General features: G+C 37.9%; 1 pseudogene; it reads right to left on the bottom strand.

Moving 5' to 3' along the window:
• Positions 1-22,788: 22,788 nt before the first annotated feature.
• LOC143682418 (UDP-N-acetylglucosamine transporter-like) lies at positions 22,789-23,734 on the bottom strand (annotated as a pseudogene).
• Positions 23,735-26,069: the final 2,335 nt, after the last annotated feature.

Raw genomic sequence — 26,069 nt, 5'->3', positions numbered from 1 at the left:
TGCACTTATTTTGTCATTCCTAATTAGTTGAATTTGCTTACATCTACAGTGAGATTCTATGCACACTTCTGATGGCCACTCCCTGTGAATTAATAACCACTGTCAGCTAAAAGATGAGAGCTCCTTGCCATGTTAACACCTGGAAGACTGAGCAAAAGGAGATATGAGGGGAAATTGGATGCATCTCTTAGGTGGTTGGGATGGAGAAAGGAAAGGTCAGAGGGTGGAGATATCCAGGTAGGGTAACAGAGGGTGAAAAAATGGAGACAGTAACTTTTGGTGAAATGAATTAAGTTCTCCTTCCTTTTGGCAAGTATTGCAGAGATGTGTTTTAAGAATAAGATAGACACCTGGCAAATGGCCGAATGACATTAGTTTCCAAAAGGCAGAAAATGGATTGTCAAGAGTTTCAGGACACAGAAGATGGAGGTTGGTAATGAGAAATAGGAGGAATGGAAATTATACTGAGATTCTGTTAGCAGTTTGAAATAAGATGACTGAGACAGATCTGAGGGGATTTATGTATGTGTGCAGTTTGCTTATTTGTGTATTTAGTCAGTCTGTCTCCCAAGGATTAGCCTTAATGAAAGAGTAAGTCATCTTATTTCAAATTGCTAAGAAAATTAAATGTAAGCAAATTAATCTAGTAGATATAAAATAAAACATGCTTCTAAACTCCCTTGTGGGTGAAGGATGGCCTTGTATTAAGCAGCAGTCGGGAACATCTGAGGCTTGGTGGAGAACTGACAACAGAACCTCCATGGCACTTAAGGAATGTCCAGGCAAGTTATTTCCTGGGCAGCTTCAAGAATTCTAGGAAGTCTTCGTATCCCAGTAACATAGCAGTCACAGGGTATAATAGGAAGGATGTTAGGTCAGCAGAGCTGGGTGACAATGTTAGGGCTCTGTCTCAAACCCCCGAGCTTGGAGCTCAACTATGGCTTGGGGAGTCAAGACTAGATTGTCACTGACAGCTCTTCCCACCTCCAAAATATTTGATTTATGACAGAGTCCAAAAGTGCTCATCATTTCTGAAGTTGGATGTTTTTCAGACCAGTTGTGGTATTATGAACTGGACATTATGACAGGTGCTCTAAATTAAAACATTTAATTAACAGGAAAGTCACTAGGCAGCACATGTGACGTTATTACATACCTGGTCTGTGTATAATGACTGGTGAAGAAATTTAGCATTTCAAAACCCATATGTTGAGTTCACCCACGTAGGTTGATGACATCTCCCTTCCCTGTATACACAACTGACATCTTTGGGTACTTTTCATTGCCTGTTTTAACTTTATTGTATGTCACCATTCCTGAGATCCTGCTGAACAACCTGGAGTTCTTTCCCCATAAAGATCCACATTGAATGTGGATACATTTTTCCTAGGGCTTAAAACTTACTCTTTTATTAAGGCCAATCTTTGGGAGATATAACAAACAAATAACTGGGCACATTCATAAATCCTCTCAGATCTGTCTCAATATTATTTCCATTCCTCCCTTCTCTCATCACTGAACCCATCTTCTGTGTCCTGAAATTTTTTAGGATCTGTGTTCTGCCTTTTTGAAACCAGTATCATTCAGTCATTTGCTAGGTGCCTATCCTATTCTTAAAGTACATCTCTGAAATACTTGCCAAAAGGAAGGAGAACTTACTTAATTTTACTGAAAGTTGCTGTCTCCTTTTTTTTCCCCCTCTATTACCCTACCTGGATATCCCCACCTCTGACTTTCCTTTTCTCCATCCCAATCACCAGACAGACTTCTTCAATTTCCCTTCATACTTCCTTCAGCTCAGTTTTCCAGGTGCCAACATGGCAAAGAGCTTCATCTGTTAGCTGACAGCAGTGACTAACTGATAGAGCATATCATCAACAGAACTGTTGGAGAAAGATGAGACTGCACCCAGCCTCATCAGGAAGGAGTCTCATAGTCAGTAGATGAAGTTTACTGCAGGCAGGAGGTGACGGTATGACAGGGAAGAGGTGTGTGTTTGAGTCTGCCTCCCCTGCCTCAGGACCACTCTTCGTCTAGTGGTCCTCAGTCTAGTTCAACTCCCTTACATTCGGTGATGTATTATGCAATGTAACTGCAGTGGTTTGACGTTGGAACACACCCTAGGAAACCACGTTCTTAAATTTAATCCATTCCTGTGGGTGCGAGCCCACTGTAAGTAGGACCTGAGGTTTCTTCTGTCAGGGTGTGGCTCACCTCAGTCAGGAAGGGTCTTAATCCTATTACTTGAGTTCTTCATTACTGGAATGAAATTCACACATATAGAGAGAAAGCCACGGGAAGCAAGAAGCTAAAATTAACAGAACCCAGAAGGGAACAGAGACGTTAGGAGAGGCCACTATGTGCATTATAAGGTGACAGAGGAGGCAAGGACCAAAGAGCCAGCCCCTGAATACCAGGCTTCCAGGAGGAAGCGCTTCCTTGATGTTGTCTTGATTTGGACTCTTTTCCTAACCTCCAAATGGTGAGCCATTAAATTCTCAATCTCCAAGCCCACCCATTGCATGGTATTTGCAATAGCTGCCCACAAAACTAAAACAGTAATATATCAGCTTCATTATTCAGACTTCTTGATACATTGGAAGCTTTTAGTGATGACACTTCATGATACGGATCATGTTGCTCACATCTGGTTTTCATTTGTACGAGCAACACAGCCAACAACTTTAATAGAAAAATGTGGCTACCTGTGGGAGGGAGTGGGGCAGTTCAGCAAAGAGATATGCATCTGAATGATATATACAAGTAAATTACTTCAAGAAATTTTCTAACATTGAGATACTATGACTCTAGGACAAAATTGGAGAGTTATAGGCATATCTTGTTTAATTATGCTTTGCTTTATTAGACTTCACAGATAAAGTGTTTTTTACAATTTGAACGTTTGTGGTAAAGCTGCATCAAACTAATCTATCAGTGCCGTTTTCCCAACAGCTTGTGCTCATTTCGTGTCTCTATGTCACATTTTAATTTAGGCATGTACAGTTGGTTTTTTAGACCCATAATGCCAATGTAAATGCAGTGGACTACAGTATAGTATAAACATAACTTTTACATGCACTGAGAAACAAAAAAAAATCATGTGGCTTGCTTTATTGCACTGCTTTATTTTGGGGGTCTGAAACTGGACCTGCAATATCTCCAAAGTATGTCTGTATTTTCTGTCATGCACCAAAAGCCAGTGGTTATTTGTTGATCAGGGATTGGGAAATTTTTATTTTTTAAAAACTCAGGCAGTAAATATTTTAGGCTTTGTGGGCCACATAAGTTATTGTCACGTATTAGTTTTTGTTTCTTATTTCTTTCAAACCCCTTTAAAAACTAAAGAAATATTCTTAGCACATGGGCCTTCAAAGTCTTCCAGCCTCTGATTTAGATCACAATCAGAGAAACTGCCACACATTGATCTTTTTCGGCTTGTTTCCCTAGACAAGAATAGTCTCACTTAAAATAATTGGAACTTAAAAATTTAAACTATAAAATAAGTTTTTCCAAAGACAATATGGTAGAAAAAATACAGAGCTCTTATGGTAAATAAAGCTTTGCTATTTGTCCTCATCAGAGTGCTAGGAGGATATATGAAAAATGAAAAAAATCTTTTTAAACCTATCGCTGTGTGGACAAATACCAGATTAATAGGGGTTTTGAATCATAATATAAAACTTGTCATCTTTACTCCAACACAACAAACCTTAAACTAATAGTTGTGTCCATACCTACAATATCTTTTTGAATGTATTCATTTTTAAAGATAAAGCAATTTCTTCAAAAATGCCATATTGTGCATGACAAACATCAATCACATATCAAAACAACGTTCAAAATACTGATGGATGGTGATGAGAATGAATGCCAAGAAGAAGTGTTTCCTTTGCAATTATCAGAGACTGTTTTTTTTTTAACTGGGGAGAGAAAATATTAGGTGCTCTCAGAAACACCATGATTACTTTGTGAAGCCCACATTTATGAGATATGACCTAAACAAATAGAATGCTTTGTTTGGAGCTGATTTTGTCATGTCATCCAATCATTCATAATTCTAAGTAAAGAAGATGCACTTTTTGTAATCATGTATAAACTGAACTTGTGACCAATTGAAATATGACCCACTCTAAGTTGCTACCTTGATTTTTCTGGAATTCTACCTCTTCATGTGTGGTGCTGATATACTGGTAAATAATTTAATGATTTTTAGACAAAAAAAATGGCCCCATATCCTCAATTCCAAGTAAGAAGGGCTTTTTTACAATAATAGGATGTGTACATAGTAGAAAAGAACTATGATTTTGCTGAGTAGTATGAGTAAGGCTAAGAGACCTTTATCTCTGAATCTCTCAGACCATTTGATCTCAGATAATACAATTTGTGTATGTGGTTTATTATTTCCGTTTACTTCTTTTTTCCATCTTTAACAAAAAACAATTAGGGTTACCTGAATATAAGTTCAATATGAGTCACAATTACACTTTCCAGAGCAGCAACTGCACAATATCATTTTACAGACTCCTGAAGAGAAAGTTTCTATTACCTTTTTGTGCTCCTTGGAGACCTGATGTACTCATTTCTAAAAAGCACTTTGGTACAGACTTGTACTTGCATCAAGTTAAGAAAAATTAATTCCATATTCTCTTTTCAAAGGGAATTTGTGATCCATTGCTCTCCATTTATTAATTTCTTCTCAACTTATGAACTGCTTTATTTGTGAAAAATTCCTCTGGACCAAATACTGGGAAAGTATGCAGTCAAATGGATTTTAATATTATTTGTTTTCTGTTTTTCTTATATTTAGTGAAATGCATTTCTCCCACAAATTTTAATTATTCATGAAGTAGACTTAAATATCTATATTCCAGGTATATAATTGAATACCAAGATGGATCAGGCACATCCCCTATTTTAAAATACTTAGCTCTAGTAAGGAGGGCAATGGCAACATCCAAAATAGTATTAAAATAAAACAAAGACTACCATTTGAAATATTATGAACAAAGCAAAAAAAATATTTCTATCTTGGTCATTCAATGGATATCTTGGTCTTGTTGTATGGAAATTGAACAAATATTATTTAAAGGTGTGCTTCATAGCTTTCTTGTTACTCATGCAATGATAAAAAGTTTACCATTGTACCATAACAAGCTTAGTACTAAAGAGTACTAAGTACAGCTTAGTACTCTGTGGGAGACAAGGATGTACATGTTTGATTAATGGTTGGCATCTCATAAAATTAGCTTTTTCGATATGGAGGCACACAGATGTACACAGCAAGACATTTGTAAACTGCAGTCAACTCAAGCCACTTATGAAAAAAGAAGAGTAATAGACATGCCTTTGCAAATCTGCCAAATTTCTAGGATAAAGCATTCAATCTCTTCAAAGTTTTGCTAATGCTCTAGTGCTTTATTAAGGCATTTTACATGGATAAGGAAGTTATGTTTTATGATTCCATTTCATTTATAAAATATTTTATTAGAAACTTTCTATGATGTGGAATGTATAAGGTATGAATCTATGTTTGGGAAACAATGAAAGTACTACACCATCATTGCAGTGAATCCTTCTAGACAGAACCATAAACAAACAGTTTAGTACTCTGTGGAAGACAAGGATGTACATGTTTGATTAATGGTTGGCATCTCTGACACCTGGAATCCAAACAGTTGAAGTCATACCTCAGGAAATGCTTCAAGGACAAGAGGAAGCACCATCTGAAGCAACACAGATGCTGATAACTGAGAAAGAGTTGCATCTGGAATTAAAACTGTGAATAAAGGAAGTAGCTGAAGTTTAAATGGAAACAAGAGGGCAGAAGGCAGAGCAGGAAAAAGGCTAAAAAAGAACAAAAGCAATGGGCCTAGCAAGCAGCACCTGCTCTTATGAACCATCCTGCGACTATTAGAGATTCTAAGAGAACCATCTTTCACTTAGAGATTCTCTTTCTAGCAGCCTTCTCTTCATTCTCTCCTCCAACAAAGTGGGCTTTTCAACCACTCTCTTCTCTTCCCTACTTAAATATAGCATCACTATGGCCTTCATGTTTGTCTTTCTATTTTTCTTTCTTCTTGCCTTGTTTATTTCTTTTTTAGAGGATGAGTTCTCTCTCTCTCTCTCTATATATATATATATTTTTTTTTAAATCATTAGGGGTGTTTTTTTTAAATTCTGAATATTTCTGGATAGTGATCATTTTTACTAAAAACATTCTAGTCTGTCAATACTCACTTATTAAGAGTATCTATTATTGTGAGCCTCATGAAGTCATGGTGCTCATGACAGGCTTTCCAAAGAAATGGAGGTCACTGAATTCCCCAAGTCTCATCTTCGGTGTCTGTCAGAGGCTCAATTTATTTGTATCTGAAGTGGAGCTCTATTGGTTAGGATTCTCCAGGGAAACAGAGCCTATATCTGTCTGTCTATCTATCTACCTATCTATCTATCTGTCTGTCTGTCTGCCTGTCTATCTTTCATAGGAATTGGCTCACGAACTGTGGAGATTGGCGACTCTGAATTCTGTAGGGCAGTCCACCTTTGATGAAGGTGACATTGAGTTCTCCAAGAGAAACTGACTGGTTGAAGTAAAGATAGAAATTCTTTTGGACTGTTGAAATCCTTAATTCTTGTTTGAAATTGTCCAACTTATTGGATGAGGCAATTCCTTTCATTGCTGAAGGCAATCTCCTTTGTTGATTGTAGGTGTAATCAGCCATAGATGCAATCAACTTACTGATGATTTAAATCCACCTTTAAAATAGCTTCACATTAACAATCAGGTTAGTACTTGCTTGACCAAAGATTGGACTCTGTAACCCAGCTGAGTTGACATGTGAAATTAAACATCCCAGGAGCTGATACTGTATTTATAAGTATGAAAATTTATCTTGCTGAGAGCTGAGATTCTCAAATTCCTTCTTATGAAGAAATGGATATATATATTTGTTTTTCAAAATGTTTTCTGTCCTTTTACTACATTGTCAAAATTATGCTCTGACATAGCTTAGACATTCATTTCTCCAATTCTCAAAGAACATTTGTATCAAAAGAAAAATAAAACAACCAACAACACATGATTCTACCTGTGATGGGTACTGAGGATATAGAACAATATAACATTATTTTGTATGACTCTCAGCTAAGATGTTGATTTGAAGGCAGAAAGCTTGAAGAAGTTTTCTTCAAAGTAAAGACAGAGAAGTGTTCAGATGGAGATAAACTGTGCTCTTACTAAAAGACACATGATCACAAATACTCCTTTTGGTGAGAAGATGTATAACATAGCCATAATCTCTTATCAGCATCAAGAGTAAAGAGTGTGACTCCGTTTTTGCAGGACCGTCAGGGAGAAACAAAACAGCATGTGTTAGTAAGACTAGTTAAGTGAGAAAGACTTTGTCAAAGGATCTTTGGGTGAGTGAGTTAAAATTCATAGTATGTGAAGTTCTAGAATCAATGAAGTGCATAAGCTTCAGGAAGGCCCATAGTGATGTAGTTCTTAGATCTGATTAGGGTCATTGTGTATGATTTTATTGATAAGTTAAAGATTTCTGATTTTTAAAACTGCCTTGAGGGATTTTTGTTTTAATATATAAAGATTTAAGATTAAGTCATGATTCCTCTTCTTAACCTCTGAAAGTCATGACTCACTCAGAGGATTATTATCTATTAGGTGACAGCATACTTTGTAGTTAATATACCCAGGGGGAAGAAATGACTTTCCAAACATTTGTTATGCAAAACTCAATCTTTTTTCTTAATATGTTATTAATGTAGCAAGAATTTGCTTGCACTTCTATCCTAGGCACTAGCGATACCACAATAAATAAAAAAGACACAATTCATTTTCTCATTGAGAAGGAGAGAGAAGATTAAGTTGCAATTCACTATAAGAAGGGACACAAAGAGTACCTAATTCTACTTTGCATGATCAGAGAGGAAGCTTGGTGTTCTAGTTTGGTAGCTGCCAGAATGTAATATACCAGAAATGGAATGGCTTTTTACAAAGGGGAGTTTAATAAGTTGCAAGTTCACAGTTTATAGGCCGAGAAAATGTCTCAATTAAAAAAAAGTCTATAGAAATGTCCAATGTAAGTCATCCAGGGAAAGATACCTTGGTTCAAGAAGGCTGATGAAGTTCAGGGTTTCTCAAGTAGAAGGGCACATGGCAAACATAGTCAGGGTTTCTCTCTCATTCAGAAGGGCACATGGCAAACACAGCATCATCTGCTAACTTCTTTTCCTGGCTCCATCTTTCATGAAGCTCCCTGGGAGGTGTTTTCCTTCTTCATCTCCAAAGGTTGCTGGTTGGTAGAAGATCTGCTACTCATGGCTATGTCATTCTCTGCTCTCTCTGAACCTTTCTCATTCTCCAAAATGTTCCCTCTTTTATAGGATTCCAGAAACTAATCAAGACCCACCCAAATGGGTGGAGACACATCTCCACCTAATCCAGTTTAATAACCACTCTTAATTAAATCACACTTCCAGGGAGATGATCTAATTACAGTTTCAAACATACAATGCTAAATAGGGATTAGAAGAAATGGTTGCTTTTACAAAATGGGATTAGGATTAAAACATGGCTTTTCTAGGGCACATACATCACACTTGGTGTGTGGTCAATGGGTTGCAATGGGAGGCAATGAAAGTGTTTTAAGCAAGGGAGTGGCGTGATCAGATCTGCAATTTAGATAGATCCACATTGGCTGCAATGTGAATAATAGGATGGAGGATAACACGCAGGGAAGCCAGGGTTATCATTGGAAGACTTTTGTAGTTTTGCAGGTACTTGATGGTAATAACTTAGCCTGGGGTAGTGACAGTAGATAAGGAGAGAAATTAACAGATTCAGAAATATTTAGGAGTGAATCAAGAGGTTTTGATAATTTTTTAGATATGAAGGGTGAGGGAATGAGAGGACTCAAGACTGATATTCAGGTTTGGGGGTACAGGAATAAATGATCAATCAAGGACATTCAGTAAGTAATTGGACCTAAAATCTGAGAGCAAAAAATATAGACAGTGGAGTAGCCAGTGTAGCGATGGCACCATGTAGTGCTGTGCATGACAAGCATTAATAGCCTAGAAAGCAGCACAAGCACTTTTGGTGATTGCTAATGGGAAAAGGGATGCAGATAAATAGGAATAGCCCAGAATTGAAAATCTAGCTTTTCTCCTTTCTTGGTTTCAAAGAAAATCCTTTGTGAAATAATTCATTTGGTAAAATTAATTTACAAATATGGAAACAATTCATCTGATATGCGTACTCGTAAATGGGAATATGAATCATGTAAAAAAAGCATATTTTCATACTACTTTTTTCCATTTTTTATTTATTTTAACATGATGTCTTAAAACAATGTATACTGTCAATCTTGAATGATTTCATTATAACAGGAATTCCCACTAGGAAACCACCAAGTATTCATACAAAAACCACTCCTACTCTCCACTAATTTAGGCCCAAGGGAGTTCCATAACCACATGTAAGCAGTTCACAGAATAATGAGTTTGAAAGATGAAGACAAGCCCTGACATAGTTATTTTAAGTCATCCTGATTGAAATCTTTCCCGGGCCAGTAAGGAGTAATTACAGTAAACAAGCTTTCAGATAAGATGGCTTAATTAATTTTAGTTTGAATCATTTACAATGTCTTTTCCTAACATTTTACTTTTTCGCTCATCCTCAGTTTGCTCATGACTTCCCAAAGTTTATCTTTGGCTCATATTTTTTTTGAACTCTAGACAAATTGAATAGGATGACATTTTGAGATATGGTTTAAAGTTTTCCCCTCCATACTTCCTTAAAAATTTTGCTCTTCCACCAATTCAGTCATAATAATTCATTACCTCAGGGAAGAGACGATGCACAGAAAGCAGAAGTAAATCTTAGGGCTTTTGGATTTCAAAAGTCTAACCCTCAAGGGAGTGTAGGGAAGAACTCAAAGCACAAACTATGAATTTAGAAGAATATCTGATTAGCCAAAGGGCACAGGGTTTTCATTCTGGAGATTAAATTAAGGGTCTCTGAGCTGGGAAAGAAAATGTGTCAGAGGAGAAGCAAAGATAGCTGGGATGTTGATATATCTCTGAGAAAGATCTCTGCACCCTTTTCTCCCCCACCCACCCACCCATGCACCCCATCATATTCAAGCCAGGACCAAGCCCCAAGCAGGGTTTGGAACCCTGGAACAGAGAGAACCTGTTTTCCAAACACTCCCCAGGCTTGTACTGCTGTATATCAACATTTACTAAAAAATAACAGTAATTATAATAATGCGGTGTAGGCTGAAAAACTAATATAAGCCAATGAAATAGAACAGAGAGTCCAGAAGCCTGTCCATGGAAACACTTGATAAGTGACAGTATGGGTATAGCAGACTAATAAGGAAAGGATAGTCTTTGAAATAAAACTGTTGGGTCAATTGAATATCAACATTGGGAAAAAATGAGACTTTACTCCAGTGAAAATTCAATTCCTGGACGATTATTGATCTAACATGAAAGGTAAGACAATAAAAGCTTTCAGAAGATAACATAGGAGAACAGTTTTATGATCTTAAGCTTAGGGCAAGTAAAGATTTCTTAATTAAATAAAAATCACTAACAATAAAGAAAAGTGGCATAGTCAGAAAAGGCCTTTAGGTGCTACTCAGGCTTTTCCAATCCACTGGGCACAGATATAGGAATCACTGTAGAGAATGACATCTTCCTATCTTCAACATCCTTCACTCTAGCAGCTACTGACACCGATTCATTGAAGATCTCTTGCTTTCATCATTCTCTGTTGTGAAGGCTGATTGTGAAGGTTTAGGGACAGAGGTAACTATTTCAAACAATTAAGGGAAAAATCTTAAAATCACTTAAAATGGAAATTTGGGAAAGGAAAGTCTAATATTCTGCAATCCAAGAAAACTGTGTTCTATGCTGCTTGTCTGAAAGCTTAGAAAAATTCAGTATTCATTTGTTCGTTAGTGGGACAATAATGTCAACTTATGCTTGGCATAAATTTGTATGACGATGTGTACAAATTTGTACAAGGATGTATACAAATAAACCCAGTTGTAAAGATGTGTGAATTCTTCATCTGAAAAAATTCAATGTAGATCTAGCAACACCATGCTTAAAACATGTTTTATCTTCTATATACTTTCAGGTTATAAAGATTATTTATATAATCCTTCCATCCTCTTGTAGCATTTATGCCTGAATCACCCCACCTAAAAAGGACTACTCTATTCTTAAGGAATCCCTCAGACCCTGCCCCTTGACTGATTTCTTGAAGAATAGAACCATTATAGCTCAATCATAATTTTTTTGGAGGAAGAGAATTTAAAGCTGGGTATCTTTCTCAAATGGAATAAACTTGAAGTCTGGTGAATCTGACAAAAATTCATTAAAATAAGATGAGATCATTCAACATTTTATTGGAAGCTATCATACTAGTAAAATATGATAACTTTATACTAGCAAAGTAACTAGTATAAAGTTTTTTTTTAACTAGTAACTATCATACTGGTAAAGTATGATAAGGAGGAAAAAGAAATAAAGATATAATGTTTTAAGTTTCAGGTGGCATAATTTTATCCTTAGAAAATCCAAAAGAATGATAACTGAATTATTAAAATTGATTTTAACAAATTTGATGGATATGAAATCAATATTGATAAAAATTAGTTGTATTTCTAATTATCAGCCAGAGTTTATTATTAGAGTTTATTATTAAACTATAGTAAAGTTTAATTTAAAAAACAGATATTTACAATAGCATGGATCATCCACACCTTTAAAAAAGAATCTCAAAATGATGTTTAAGGCTTCTATACCAAAACCCATAATTATCAGTGAGATAAATTGACGAAGATACAGATAAATGAGAGTATATATCAAATACATGAACTAGAAGACTCAATACTGTGAAAATATGTCATTTCTTCCCAAATTGATTTATAGATTTGCCACGACCCTACTCAAAATCCTAGTGGGTTTTATATATGTGTGGAAATTACCAAGCTGCATCTAAAATTAATATAGAGTCCTCTCACCTTTCCTGTCTCTGTCTTTTTAAGAGTACCCGCATGTTCTCTCACATGTGTACCTTATAAGTTTTCTATCTGCTTACTCCTAAAAAAATAAATACAGTTAAATTAATAGGCAAATACAAAGAACCAAGACATTTTCAAAGAAGGGCAAAGAGGTAACAGTATAGAATACAGGTTTCTTGGATCTTCCTTTCCCAAATTATCTTTTCAAGAGGCTTTAAGATTTTCCCTCAAAGATTTGAAATAGTTACTTCTGTCCTTGAATCAGCAAAATCAACCTTGACTACAGAGAATGGTGAGATCATTAGGTCTTCAATGGATCTGTATCAATAGCCACTGTAGTGTTACTTGCAGGATGATGCCATTACGAAGTGTTCTAGTTTGCTAGCTGCCTGGAATACAACACAACAGAGATAGATTGGCTTTTAATAAAAGGCGATTTATTTCATTAGTTCTTCAGAGGAAAGGCAGCTAACTTTCTACTGAGATTCTTTCTTACATGGGAAGGCACAGGGCGATCTCTGCTGGCCTTCTCTCCATGCCTCTAGATTCCAACAACTTTTCCTGGGGTGATTCCTTTCTGCATCTCCAAAGGCCTGGGCTGAGGTGTGAGTGCTGAGACAAGGTATGCTGAGCTGCTTGGGCTGTGCTACCTTGAGTCTCTCATTTAAGTACCAACTAATTAAATCAAACATCATTCATTGCAGCAGGCACGCCTCCTAGATGACTGCAGATGTGATCAGCAACAGATGAGGTTCACATGCCATTGGCTCATGTCCACAGCAATAGAACTAGGCACCTTCACCTGACCCAGTTGACACCTGAACCTAACTACCACACCAAGTGATTGCTGTATGTCCAGTGGATTGTAAAAAGCCCGAGAAGAAGCTAAAGGCCTTTTCTAGAACATGTCAAGGTCATGGGAAGATTTTTGGCTTGCCATGAGTTGCCACCTTTGTTTGAATTCCTGTCTTTTACATTCACAATTGGCCTCAAGCATTTGCTCCAGAAAGTGCTCCTCCACTTCTGACTGAACTGTCTGTGTGATGCTTTGGCTTATTTTTTCTTGCTTGTTTTGTCAAGCTGCTTTGGGGTGCCGTGAAGTGTTTTCTAACACTTCATCCTCACTTTCGTACACGCTACTGAGTCGATAGAGAAATTGAAAAAAATGGTTTGGTATCTGTAAGCCTTGGGGAAGTTTATGGCAGGGATTAAACTAGCATAGAATTGGAAGGGTTCCAAATGTGAATTTTGAGTTCAATTCTAATTATAGCTTGAAACATTTTTCTTTCTTTTTTGAAGCTTTCCATTATTGTATTTTCATTTTACTTTTTTTTGACTCAACACAAATTAGTGATATGGTAATGCCTCCCTAAAAAGGAAACTTCCCATAGCATTTAATGTCTACCAACATCAAATATGGCATGTGGCACCACAGAAGCCATCTGGGTGGGATGTCTGGCTCTAAAAAGCCAACAAAGCCTTCTTCGCTCACTTATGGTTTTATGTATCAGCATAAACAAGAGCCAAAGATGACTTGGGTTTCTATTTTCAGTATATAATTCAGTTCCTTGAGATGTTTATATAACAAACATCCAGCCATTAGATCAATAAAGCTTCTCTGTGGTTTAGGTGGTGGTAGTTGATACTGAAAAAAGATGTTACGCTTTAGAATCTACAAAAGTGTAATTCTGTACCAACAACCAGATAGCAACATCAAACAGTACTGGCCAACTTTATATTTTATCATTGTCATTATTTCTAGATAGCATGATTAAACACAAAATGCATTTCCCCAGAGTGTATACCTGATAGTGATTTCTAGGGAAACCAGTGGGATGGTGCTCGACTGGCCAACTTGCAGTAGAGCTCAGAGGCCATCTGAAGGAAAGAAATTGGAAGTATAGAAGCTGATTCCTAGATCAACATTAAAGGGTGGTAGTTTTGAATATGATGCAACGTCTGTCTTCTGTTTTTCCTAAGGAGTAAGCTGGGAAGGAGATTGTGTTAGTTTGTAAAAGCTGCCAGAATGCAATATACCAGAAATAGAATGGCTTTTGAAAAGGGGATTTATTAAATTGCAAGTTTTCAGTTCTAAGGTCATGATAATATCCAAATTAAGGCATCCAGGGAAAGATACCTTGATTCAAGAAAGGCCAATGGGTCCATGACACCTCTGTCAGCTGGAAAGGCGTATGGTAATGTCTGCTAGTCTTCTCTTCTCATTTCATAAGGCTTCTCTAGGGACATTTTCCTTCCACATCTACAGTGGTCTCTGGTGTGTGGGTTCTGTCAATTCTGATGGCTCTAAAGCTTTTTCCAAAATGTTTCCCTCTTAAACAGCTCCAATAAGCAACCTCACCTTGCATGGGTGGAGTTGCATCTACATGGAAACCATCTAATCAGAAGTGACCACCCACAATTGGGTGGGCCACATCTCCATGGAAACGATAATAAAGATCTTCCCAGCAATACTGAATGAGGATTAAAGGACATGGCTTTTTGGGGGGTATAAAACAGATTCAAACTGGCACAGAGATGATGAATACAGTTGGTAAAAAGGACTGCCAATTATATAATAAAAAGTGAAGTCAAAGAGGCTTTCTCCCTTTTCTGCACTAAAATCAATCACCTGGGAATAATGTGAGACATAAAGGAGGTCCTTTGTCCACCTACGGTACCTGAGAAGAGGTAAGAACATGGAACAAAGTAGAACATGACTAGCTTCAGTGGTCTTAAGATAGAATAGTAGCTGCCTCTCGGACAGAGCAGTGCATCACCACAGTGACTAGCTCAGAGGAGAAAGCCAAGACATTTGCTTCTAGATGCATGCGAATTGTCTGGTGCATGGCAGAGAAAGTCAACCCAGAAAGCTATTGTTTGTTTTTGCTCTTCTGTTCCCACTTTTACTCCCAGGCCAACATGACCCAGGAAACACAAACTGCATAAGAATTGAAACATACTCTTGAAAGATAGCAAGCGCACTCTTCAACTTTTCCTTGGCAACATATTTCCTTTCTTTCCTTTGTAACTGTCCATCCTCTTAGGTAATTTTCCTTATACCTGAAACATCCCTCTGCTTCTCTGCTCCTTGTTCATTTCTGCCAGTCAAGACAGAGTTGTCATATAAACTTAATTATAAGTCACACCCTCCATCACAACACTGATAGTTCAGATTCATTTCTTGAACTCCTAACCCTTATTTGTTTTTCTTCTTCAAGCCAGTTACATCCCTCTGTTAATACGCCAGCTATAAGATCTTGGACGCAGCCTCAATCCTTCTGCTTCACTGTTTGCATCTTATACTTTACAAATTTCCTCTGCCTTCTCCCTGGGATGTATCTCAGTCTCATGCCTACTCCCCCCCTCAGATGCATTTCTACAGTTGATTGCTCACACATCTACCTCTCTGCAGGAACTCTCCCCTCAAACTTTGTCTTCTCGCAGCAGCTAGAGTTATGTTTGAAGAACACAAACAATTTCTCCAATTTAAAATACAGTTCCACAATGGATCCAGCTAGTGTCTTTAAACTGGGAATGGAGGGGTTGAGAGAGGTGTGCATGGCCTTCACGGAGGTCTGAGAACCATCTGAACTCATGCAGAAAAGGAGGGCTGAGGAACACATGTGTGCTCTTCGTAAGAGAGCCATTAGATCTCAACAGATTCTCAATGGAGTCTGTGCGGCGACATAGGCTCCCCCAATAATCCTCTAAAGCTCCTCGATCTGTGTGGCGGGCACGCCCTTCACAATCCCATCGTTATAAGGGTGCAGTGCAGTGAGAGACAGAGCAGTGTGGGCTGCTGAGGTTACTGCAGAATGGTGGAGGCAGGCAGTCCTGGGTTTCACTTCTGGTTTGATCACCTGGCTGGCTGGTCTTGGGGATGTATTCTCTCCGAGCTTTATTTTATGCATCTGGCAAATGAAATGTCTTTTGGGTACTCAACTTGATACAATGTAAAGGGACTTGAAAATAAAAGGAACAAAATTGTAGCTATCTTCACTATTATTAAGTCCTTGGACATCAAAAGATAATATTTGCAAAAATAGAAACCTCACTGTCTCCAGTGATAAAATCTCTCCTTTATCAATTATTATTATTTTTGTTTCAAGTTACAGAAAAAAATCATATCAAACTGACTAAAACCTTATTAGCTCAGGTAATTCAAAAATGTTCAGAGGCAGAGAAGATTTCAAATGCGATTTGTTCAGGACTCTGCCTACAAGTTGCTATTATACTCTCAGCTCTTCCCTTCCCCATGTGTATCAGCTTCTCTCTTAGGTTGGTTTTCTGTAGATGGCAAAGTGACAGTAGCAGGTCCAGGCCTTGTAACTGCTCCTCAAACAAGGGTATCCTGGAATTCCCAATCTAAAGTCTGAGATTCCCCGATTGGACTGGCTTAGCTGTCAGTTGCACACCCCTAAGCCAACCTCTGTAGCCGAGTTTATTCTTCATTCTTATGCTTATCATGAATCACTTGCTTGCCCAAAGAAAAGTGAGAGCCGTAATGAAAGGTTATAGGATACAGCCCGTTTGAGCACATACCAGCCCAATCAGATCAGTCATGGGCGGTGAACAACTACCATTTCCGAACTGGTGCTACTAGATGAATATCAGCCCTGCCTGAAGGAAGGGTGCAGGAGAGAAGGGCTTGCTGAGGTGGCAGTGCTCAGGGAGCCACCGTAGCTACCCACTCAGGGATCCACTGTAGCTACTACTGAAGAATGAACAAACTCTCATTGTTGTTTCTGTTGCTAGAAGATCAGAATTTATGTTGTGTTACCTTGTTAATGAGCTTCATCTTGAAAACAAGGTGCATGCAAAGAGTGAAGAAAAGGGAACAATTAGAAATCCTGTTTACTGTGAAGGAATAAATCATTGGGGAAAAAACATGCTATGTTTCCAGACTATACAAACATTTCTGAAAAAAAAAGTTTTACTTCAAAACTTTTGTTCAGTAATTTACACCACAAAACAAACCGAAGCCTCCCACATAAAAATGCATCATTCAATCTTAAAGACATTTTCAAAAGTTTAGCAATCTTGAATCAATTTTTATTCTATAGAAAAGGAACAATTAACACAAGCTATTAGCTGTCCTCTTTATTCTATAGAAAAGGAACAATTAACATAAGCTATTAGCTGTCCTTTAGTTTCATGTCATGTGAAATTATTCACAAGTTACTTCTCCAACTCAACCTAGGAATCCAAACTTCATTACAAAACAAAGTCAAGAAAGTCAGGGGCCGGCCACAGTGGCTCAGCAGGCAGAGTTCTCACCTACCATGCTAGAGACCTGGGTTTGATTCTTGTGTCTGCCCATGGAGAAAAACGAAAAACACAACAAAGTCAAATATTAATGCCCTCTTAGAAACATAGTTGGTGTACTTCATTTCCTCTTTGCCTCCCAGTTCTTTTCCTCAGCTACAGGTCTGGAAGCACTCCAAATATCCAACAGGGTGGAGGAGTTGTAACACAGACTTGGCACATGACCCTCACCACAAATTCTTCAAGGGTACCTCAGAGTTATAATGAAAACGCTCTGGAATGTGGTGGGGGAAAGTCATAGCTAACTTTAATTTTACGTAGTATTTTCTTTTGAAAATCAAATTAAAAAGAGCATGTACAGTCAGATAAGCTGGACTGGAAACCCTCGGTTAATGTGAAAATAGGAAGGGGACTTAACGTTTACTGAGAAATGAAGAGTAAGTCTGTTACTGTTGTACAGATGCAGTTTCTCAGAAGGAACTCAGTAAGAATAACTTATTTTAGCTTACGTGAAATATATTAGAGGCACATGTCATTGCCTTATCTCACTTATTCATTCATTCCACTTGGAAATATTATTGAGTACTAGCTAAGTGACAGGCAGTGTTGCAGATCTTGGGGATACAGCATTAAACAAAGCAAGTCCTTGCTCTTTTAGAACCTGTATCCCAGTGTGAGGTAGACAAAAAACAACTAAGCAAATATCTGTTTCAATTCTTTGGGGAATATACCTACTAGTGGGAGTTCCTCATCATACGGGTAGTTCTATACTTAGCCTTCTAAGGAAGTGCCAAACCATCTTCCACAGCAGCTGCTTTTCCACAGCAGCACATTTTACATTCCCACCAGCAATATTTGCACACCAATGTTCACAGCAGCATAATTCACAATTGCCAAAAGATGGAAGCAACCCAAGTGTCCATCAACTGATGAATGGATAAATACAATATGGTATATACACACAATGCAGTATTATCCAGCCATAAAAAGGAATGAAAATTCTGACACATGAGACAACATGGATGAACTTTGAAGACACCATGTTGCGTGAAATAAGGCAGATGCAAAAAGACAAACATTACATGATCTCACTGATTTGAAACAATTAGAAAGAACAAACCCACAGAGTCAGAGCCTAGAATATGGGTTACCAGGGGACAGGGTGGGGTTAGGGACTGAAGTTAAGGCTTAAAATGTACAGGGCCCCTATCTGGAATATGAAAGGCTGAAAACATTTTTGTAATGGGTGGTAGTGATAGTAGCACAACATTGTGAACACAATTAATACCAAAATATATATCTGAATATGATTAAAAGGGGAAACATTAGATTGTAAATATGGTAACAATAAAAATTTTTTTAGTGCATGTGATTGCACTACACAGAGAACCCTAACTTAAACCATGCACTTTAATTAATTATAAAGGACAATCATAAAAATGTGCTGTCAGCAATTGTAAAAAAATTCCATGCCAATTCATGGTGCTGTTAGTAGGGTTGTGTTTGGAAAGTTTATGCATGAATATTCTGTAAACTCACAACTTCTTTAGAAAACTTTTTCTTTTCTAGAAAAAAAATTTTTAATTTACGAATTTTCTTCTTTTCTAGAGAGAAAAAAATTTTAAATAGACCAGATAAGCAAAATATCTCAAACAAATTTAAAATATGTCAGGTGGTGATATGTGAGATGAAAAACCTTAAGCAGGTTCACGAAAGAAGGTGCGACGAGGTGGCAAGGTTGTCACGTGGAGGAGGGCAGGAAACCACGTGCATTTGAGGAGGCTCCGGAATAAAGTGAGGGGACAAGCCCTGAGATGCTTGGGGGACAGTGTCCTAGACCACAGAAACAGGCGAGATGTGCTCAGAACCTAACAGCATCCCAACAGCCCTCTGATGGAAGTGGGACTGGCCATTTCATCTCGATTCGAGAGAAGGGGAAATTGGGACTCAGAGAACCCTGCAGTAGACCAGGAATAAAGCTCACGCCTTCTAACTCTCGGTCAAGTTAAAACTCAAGTTTTTCTACTAGCGGAGTGCTTTTCCAACTTGCTTTATAATGTATGTGAGATCTCAATATGTAAAACAGATCAAATCAAGGAAGCGGGCAGGCAGTTTGGATACCGATCAAACACAGTTTCCCAGCCTGATGCACATACCAGCCAATCGATGATACCCAGTTTCGAAAGGACAAAGAGCTTATGGCCATGTTAAGCAAGGAGAGCAGATGGCCTATTGACCTAGAATCTGTCTTCCTGAACTTCAGTAGCTCTGAAAATCTTATGGCATCAAAAGATGGGAATGTTTTATGATAATGAGGATAAGGGCTCAAGATGACAAAATTAGAGATGATCTAGTTACCGAGCATGTGCAGATTGATGACCATGCTTAGTCACAGAACGTATGCGAGAGAATTAAGGCCTTCATATGAGGATGGGCTTGATTTTTAGTATTATAATGAGGTACAGGTCACTTATATGTTAAAGTTTAAGTTACTGTGCATATCAAGAGAGCCACTTTTGGTTAGATCTAGCTTTGTCTAGTGAGATAGTGTGGGAACGGGCAGTGCAAGGGTAGTTCAGTGGTAGAATTCTCTCCTGCCATGTGGGAGCCCCAGGTTCAATTCCTAGCTCATGTACTTCCCAAACAAACAAGCAAAGAAACCAACAAAAACAAACAAACAAAATTCCACAAATGGTGCTGCAATTGCGGAATACTCACATGGGAAAAGAATGAAATGTGACCCAGCCATATAGCATACAAAAAAAAAAAGAGAGATAGTATTGAAATTGGGATGGGTTAGTTCTGGTCTGACTCAAGTTCTTTCGTTAATAAACCTTGGGAGTTTGTTTTTATGATTGTTAAGACTGTAAAGTTGTAAAACAGGATAAAGGGGCATAAGCAGGCCCAACTATGAGGTTTTCACATCACAAGATAAAGGGTATATAGTTACACAATCATTATCAAAGGCTGAGTTATCTGGGTTTCAGTTCACCGGGTTTCGGTAATGTCAGGTATTTCCTTTTGACTATTCTACAATATACTAGAAAGTAAGAAAAAGGCATCTATACAATGATTCCGTCATCCTAATTATTTGCTAACTCTTAATTTTCCAATTATAGTCTTGCTGACTTGGCTAGTGTCCCCTGCCAGACCAACTTTCATGCCCAACTCTGTGGAAATTTTGCAGATCCCCAAAGCCTCCTTGAAGCCTTGCATTCCTCCACGCTTATCTCTTCTTGCCCGGGGGGAGAGAAACAGTGAGGAGAGTGAGTAGTTGTGCTAGTTTGAAGCTATTATGTACCCCAGAAAAAATCATGTTCTTTTAATTCGTTCCTGTGGGTGTAGGAACGAATTTAATTCGACCTATTGTGGGTGGAACACTCTGAATTAGGTTATTGCAGTTGACATGTGATCCACTTTAGGCAAGGGGGGTCTTAATCCTCTTACTAGAGTCCTCTATGAGGATAAAAGACAGAAAAAAAAAGGCAGGAAAAAAGCCCCACAGCAAACAGAGAGGAAGCCACTGAAACCAGAAGCTGAAGCAACAAAATATGGGACAGAAGGACCAGCAGACATTGTCTGTGACTGGCCGTGTGCTAGAGGAGCTGAGGATTGTTCATAGCTGGTCTTCAGAGAGAAGGAATTGTCCTGTTGATGCCTTAATTTGTACATTTTCCCCAGCTTCAGAACTGTAAACTTGTAAGCTTATAAATCCCCATTGTAAAAGTCAGCCTATTTCTGGTATATTGCATTTCGTCAGCTTTAGGAAATAAAGCAGTATTGAAATGTTCAGAAGGAAAGATAAGGAAACAAAGAAGATGAAGATAAAATCAATCATCTCCATTTGCTTACAGACCTGCAAAACTAGCTTTTCATATCTTTCAAAATCTACATCAAAGTTTCCTCGTTTTTTTTTAGGGGAAGGTGTCTAGATATTTGTTGCACCACAATAAATTACCCTGAAAACTCAGTATCTTACCACAATTATTGATTATATCACAGTTTCTGTGGGTCAGGGATCTGGGTTCAGTTCAGCTGGGTACATTTCAAGGCTCCTGTGCAATCAAAGCCTTATCTGTGTGTCGTGTGGGGCTGCACTCATCTCAGGGCTCCCTACGGGACAATCTGCTTCCAAGCTCATGTGACTGTTGCTAGGATTCAATTCCTTATGGGTTGTTTGAGTGAAGGCCTCAGTTTCCCCCAGGCTGCTGAACAGAGCCTTTGTGTGACCTAATCTGGGAAGTGACATCCCATCCTTTTTGCCACATTTGGAAGCAAGCCACGGGGTCCAGTCCACACTCAAGGAAAAGGGAATTTAAAATGCTCGAGTAGCAGGAACATGATCATTGGGTCCATTTTAGAAGTTTCCCACCATAGGGAAGAAAACATAAAAATGAATGATACATACATTTTTATAATCATTAATATGCCAATTAATATAATCCATGTATTGTACTTCTAATCTTTTTTGGGGTCTTTTTTTCACAATGACCTAAAAATGCACATGCTAATGTTTCTTTCATCAATTGCCTTTTAATATGGAGTCCTTACTTGTAGCCCATCTACTTTTTTTTCTTTTTTTACATTTTAAAACTTTAATGGAAATTAACACGTAGACAAATTTCATTTAAAGTAATATTAAGAATTTTACTGATTTACAGAAAAAAAGACAATTAGGAAAGGGCAAAACTCCATTAGTATGAAAGTCATTGACTCCTATCTAACACAGGAGCAACTAGATTGCTTTCAGTTACTTGAAGCAACAGAAGATATTGAAACATAGATGGAGAAATAGATGTGTGTATCTCTCTACATTAAATTTAAATATGAATTTTAATTCTCTGATAAGTTGAACCAGAACGCTACTCTATCAATTCTAACGTAGTTTAACAAATAACATTTACAATCCTTTGTTTAGTAATCCTTTGTACAATATAAAGATCTTAGATACGTGAAAAAGTTTTTTCAATTCAAATATACTTCTATTTCTTCACAACTTTATATGTAATTGCAATTTTCAAATCTCGACTATTCTGTGTAATTTGATATATCTGCTCAAGAAGACATATCAGAGTATATATATAAGAGTAAGATTAAAATAATTTAATAAGATTAAATAGATCTGATTGGCAAAAATTGATATCTGGCATTTGTGTGCTATTGCAAAGAGTGCATAGGACATTTCTGGAGCAGTCAAAAAGATAAAATATTTTTAAATTCACGGATTTCAAGTTTTCTCTAATTAAAGTCTTCTAACCCCTGGAAATACATTCAAGTTTTAATTTTTAGATACAGTAGGTATATATATATATAAATTTTTCCTTAAATTTTTATAATTTCAAACCATTTGAACAATACAATCAGATTCAGCATGATATCGTCACATAATCTGTTTGAAGTCCTCTGTATAGGATTAATGTTGAGACTTCTAGTGTACCATCTTGAAAAACCAGTTTAAGATAGTATACTACTAGGCTTTAGTGGGATTTCTTGTAGGTTTAGGATCATAACCATATAGGAAAGTAGCTGTTATTACAAGGATGGCGCCAAGGAAAAAGACACTGGTTGGCACAAAATCTTGTAGCCAAAAATGGGATATCAGTGTGATAATATTATGGATAAAGAAGTTGCAAATCCCTTAAAACTATTATCTGCATACTTAACGACAGCAGCTATTACAAGTCCTCCAAGTGCCTGAAGAATAACCACTATCCAGGTCAGTTGATATATCCCTGAAAAAATCCATTCTTTGATACCAATTGTCCATCATAAATGTATACACCCATTAATCTAAATATACTCCCAAAGAAACTGAGCTGAATGTTTCTTATCCACATGGATTGTTGGGTTTCTTTTAAAATTTTCTCAAAGTAAACCTCAGCAAAACCACTTGAAAAACATGCTGTAAGAACTGCCATGCGTCCTACAAATTGAGAGCCAGCTGAAAGTTCCTTAGAATCAAGTTCTTGAGACTCTGAAGGCCACTGAAAAAAAGCAACACCTGTCATCAAAATTACTAGGGAGAGCCACTGGAACACACCTCATTTTTTTTACTAAGCATAGACACAGAAAATAATGCCATTGTAAGAATTTTCAACTGATACATGACCTGATAAGTAGCTGTATCTAGATTTGACAGTGCCAGATAGAGTAAATTATTCCGAAGAGTGTATATCCCTGATGGAATGACAAGTTTAAGCGTTTCCATAGATTTATTAAGACTTTCTTCAATTCAGTGCTCCCAGACTACATTTGCTGTCTCTGTAGACTAGTAAAATGCAGACCATTATCTTCAAAAGTTCAGCAATAACCACTGCAGTAGTAGATAGATAACAAGGCCCCTCCTCTTTTAAAGTCCTAGAATAACGCATTGGTAGAACCAAACTGGTAGTCTGAAAGACCAGAATGCCCAAGGAAAGATGTTAAGTTGGTGGATATTCTAGTTTGCTAGCTGCCGGAATACATTATACCAGACACAGAAATGCTTTTAAAAGGGGGAATTTAATGAGTTGCTAGTTTACATTTCTAAGACTGAGAAAATGTCCCAATTAAAGCAGGTCTATAGAAATGTTCAATCAAAGGCATCCAGGGAAAGATACCTTAGTTCAAGAAGGCCGATGAAGTTCAGGGTTTCTCTCTCAAGTGAGAAGGCACATGGCAAACACAGTCAGGGTTTCTCTCTCTCATCTGGAAAGGCAGATGGGGAACATGGTGTCATCTGCTAGCCTTCTCTCCTGGCTTCCTTTCATGAAGCAACTCAGGAGGCATTTTCCTTCTTCATTTTCAAAGGTCGTTGGCTGGTGGGCTCTCCTATGTGGTGCTACAGCATTCTCTGCTCTCTCTGAATCTCTTGCGCTCTCCAAAGTGTTTCCTCTTTTATAGGACTCCAGAAACTAATCAAGACCCACCCAAATGGGTGGAGGCACACCTCCAGCTAATCCAGTTTAACAACCACTCTTGATTAAATCTCATCCCCAGGGAGATGATCTAATTACAGTTTCAAACATACAATACTGGAATAGGGATTAGAAGAAACTGTTGCCTTTACAAAATGGGATTAGGATTAAAATATGGCTTTTCTAGGGTACATACATCCTTCAAACTGGTACAGTGGACATTGTCTTATCTTCAATTGCCTCTCAAGCAGCTGGGCTGGCTGCACACCCTGGGACCCCGGGGGGAGGATCCTGACTGCTGACCTGTAGCGCCTCCCACTTCTGCCATGCCCCGTCTATTTTTATTCTAGTGTTGAAAAATAAAATTTCTTGCTGATAGGCATTCAGGTGTTTCATGCTTACATGGTTAAATGTAATTCTATTTAAATACAAATAGAAACATTATAGATGTTATTAAAAATCACTCATACCTTTTCTGGCAATACAAGTAAAGCCTCAGTAAGTTGCACTCAAAAGCACTCACAAGCCAGTTTTGTGACCTAGAAGGAAAAGTGATCTGGCCCTTTCCTATGTTTACTAATTGACACCATCAATTAGTCTTTCTGAAATTACCTATAAAATGTGTAAATTTGACCATATGGCAGGAGTTTTTCACCTGCCCGCATGCATCAGCATGTGGAATGGAATGTGAAGACATCATGAAGACGAAGAAGGCTTTCCATCCAACTGCAGCAAAAGCATTTTTAAACAATTGTGCTAGGTTTACTACTCATGCTGTGAGGATTGAGTTGGGTTGAGTGGAGATGCAAGATTAGGTTCGAGCTAGATAAGAACGCTTTTAAAAATGTTAGAAGTGGGCAAGGAGAAGGAAAATCCACAAGGAATGGAGTGGAACTAAAGAGGTGCTAAAGCAAATATGTCAGTCTAATCAGTACTGCATTTCCTGCTTTCTTCCTTGAGCCTTGGTGAGGGACAGGCAAGAGGATGGTGCCATCAGCTTGCCTTAGTCTCTTTCCACATATTTCCTCTTTCCCTATTTTAAATTAAAAGACTGGGAAGGGTGGATTACCATTCAATGGTTAAACTTGGCTTTACTCTCCAGTCACCAATGACTGCCTTGCTCCTGCCAGGACCTTCCTGGCACAGGATTTGCACCTAGGTACTCCAGTAGCTAGCTAGGTAAGGGCTACAAGTGCTTGACAATGGCATTATGGCAGATCTTTCACCTCATGTAGTCATTTTCTGCAACAACCAGATGCAATACTTTATAATAGCACCTTTTCTGCGAAGTTTTCCTTGACCAACCCCTGGTTGATTTAGATGACCTCCTCCTGCCCTTCCTGCCCTGGGCACCTCTATCACAGCTCTCATCAACCACAGCATCCTCACTGAATTTCCTGTCGCTCTCCACACTATGTTGTGAGCATGAAGAACTCTGGTATGTTAGAGATACTAGATGCCGCTCAGCCCTTAATGTTATTTGATAAAAAGCTAAATGAATGGAAGAAATGACTTCACCAGACACTGTATCCTTTTTCATTCTAAACCTACTTATCCACAACTTGAGCAGGAAAAAGCAGACACGAATTTCTACTTTTAGGAAGCAATTTCTTCTAAGCCCAGCACTACCACCAGCACCAGGTAGTTTCTATAGGAATGCCAAAGAGTTAAAATCTGTCACTTATCCCTTTGAAAGCTGTAGACTTGATGGACTGTTAATTGGGCAGAAGTGGAATGTCAATTGTTACTTCCATAAACTAGTGGAAACTTGACTGCTTATTATGTGACGTTCATCATTAGATGGTGGGGATTGTGTAGTATTTCTAGGCAGAAAACCTATGTAGTATGTGGTTTC

The sequence above is a fragment of the Tamandua tetradactyla genome, chromosome 5, assembly GCF_023851605.1.
Source record: "Tamandua tetradactyla isolate mTamTet1 chromosome 5, mTamTet1.pri, whole genome shotgun sequence".
Taxonomy (NCBI): domain Eukaryota; kingdom Metazoa; phylum Chordata; class Mammalia; order Pilosa; family Myrmecophagidae; genus Tamandua; species Tamandua tetradactyla.
This window is presented reverse-complemented; position numbering and strand designations above follow the sequence as displayed.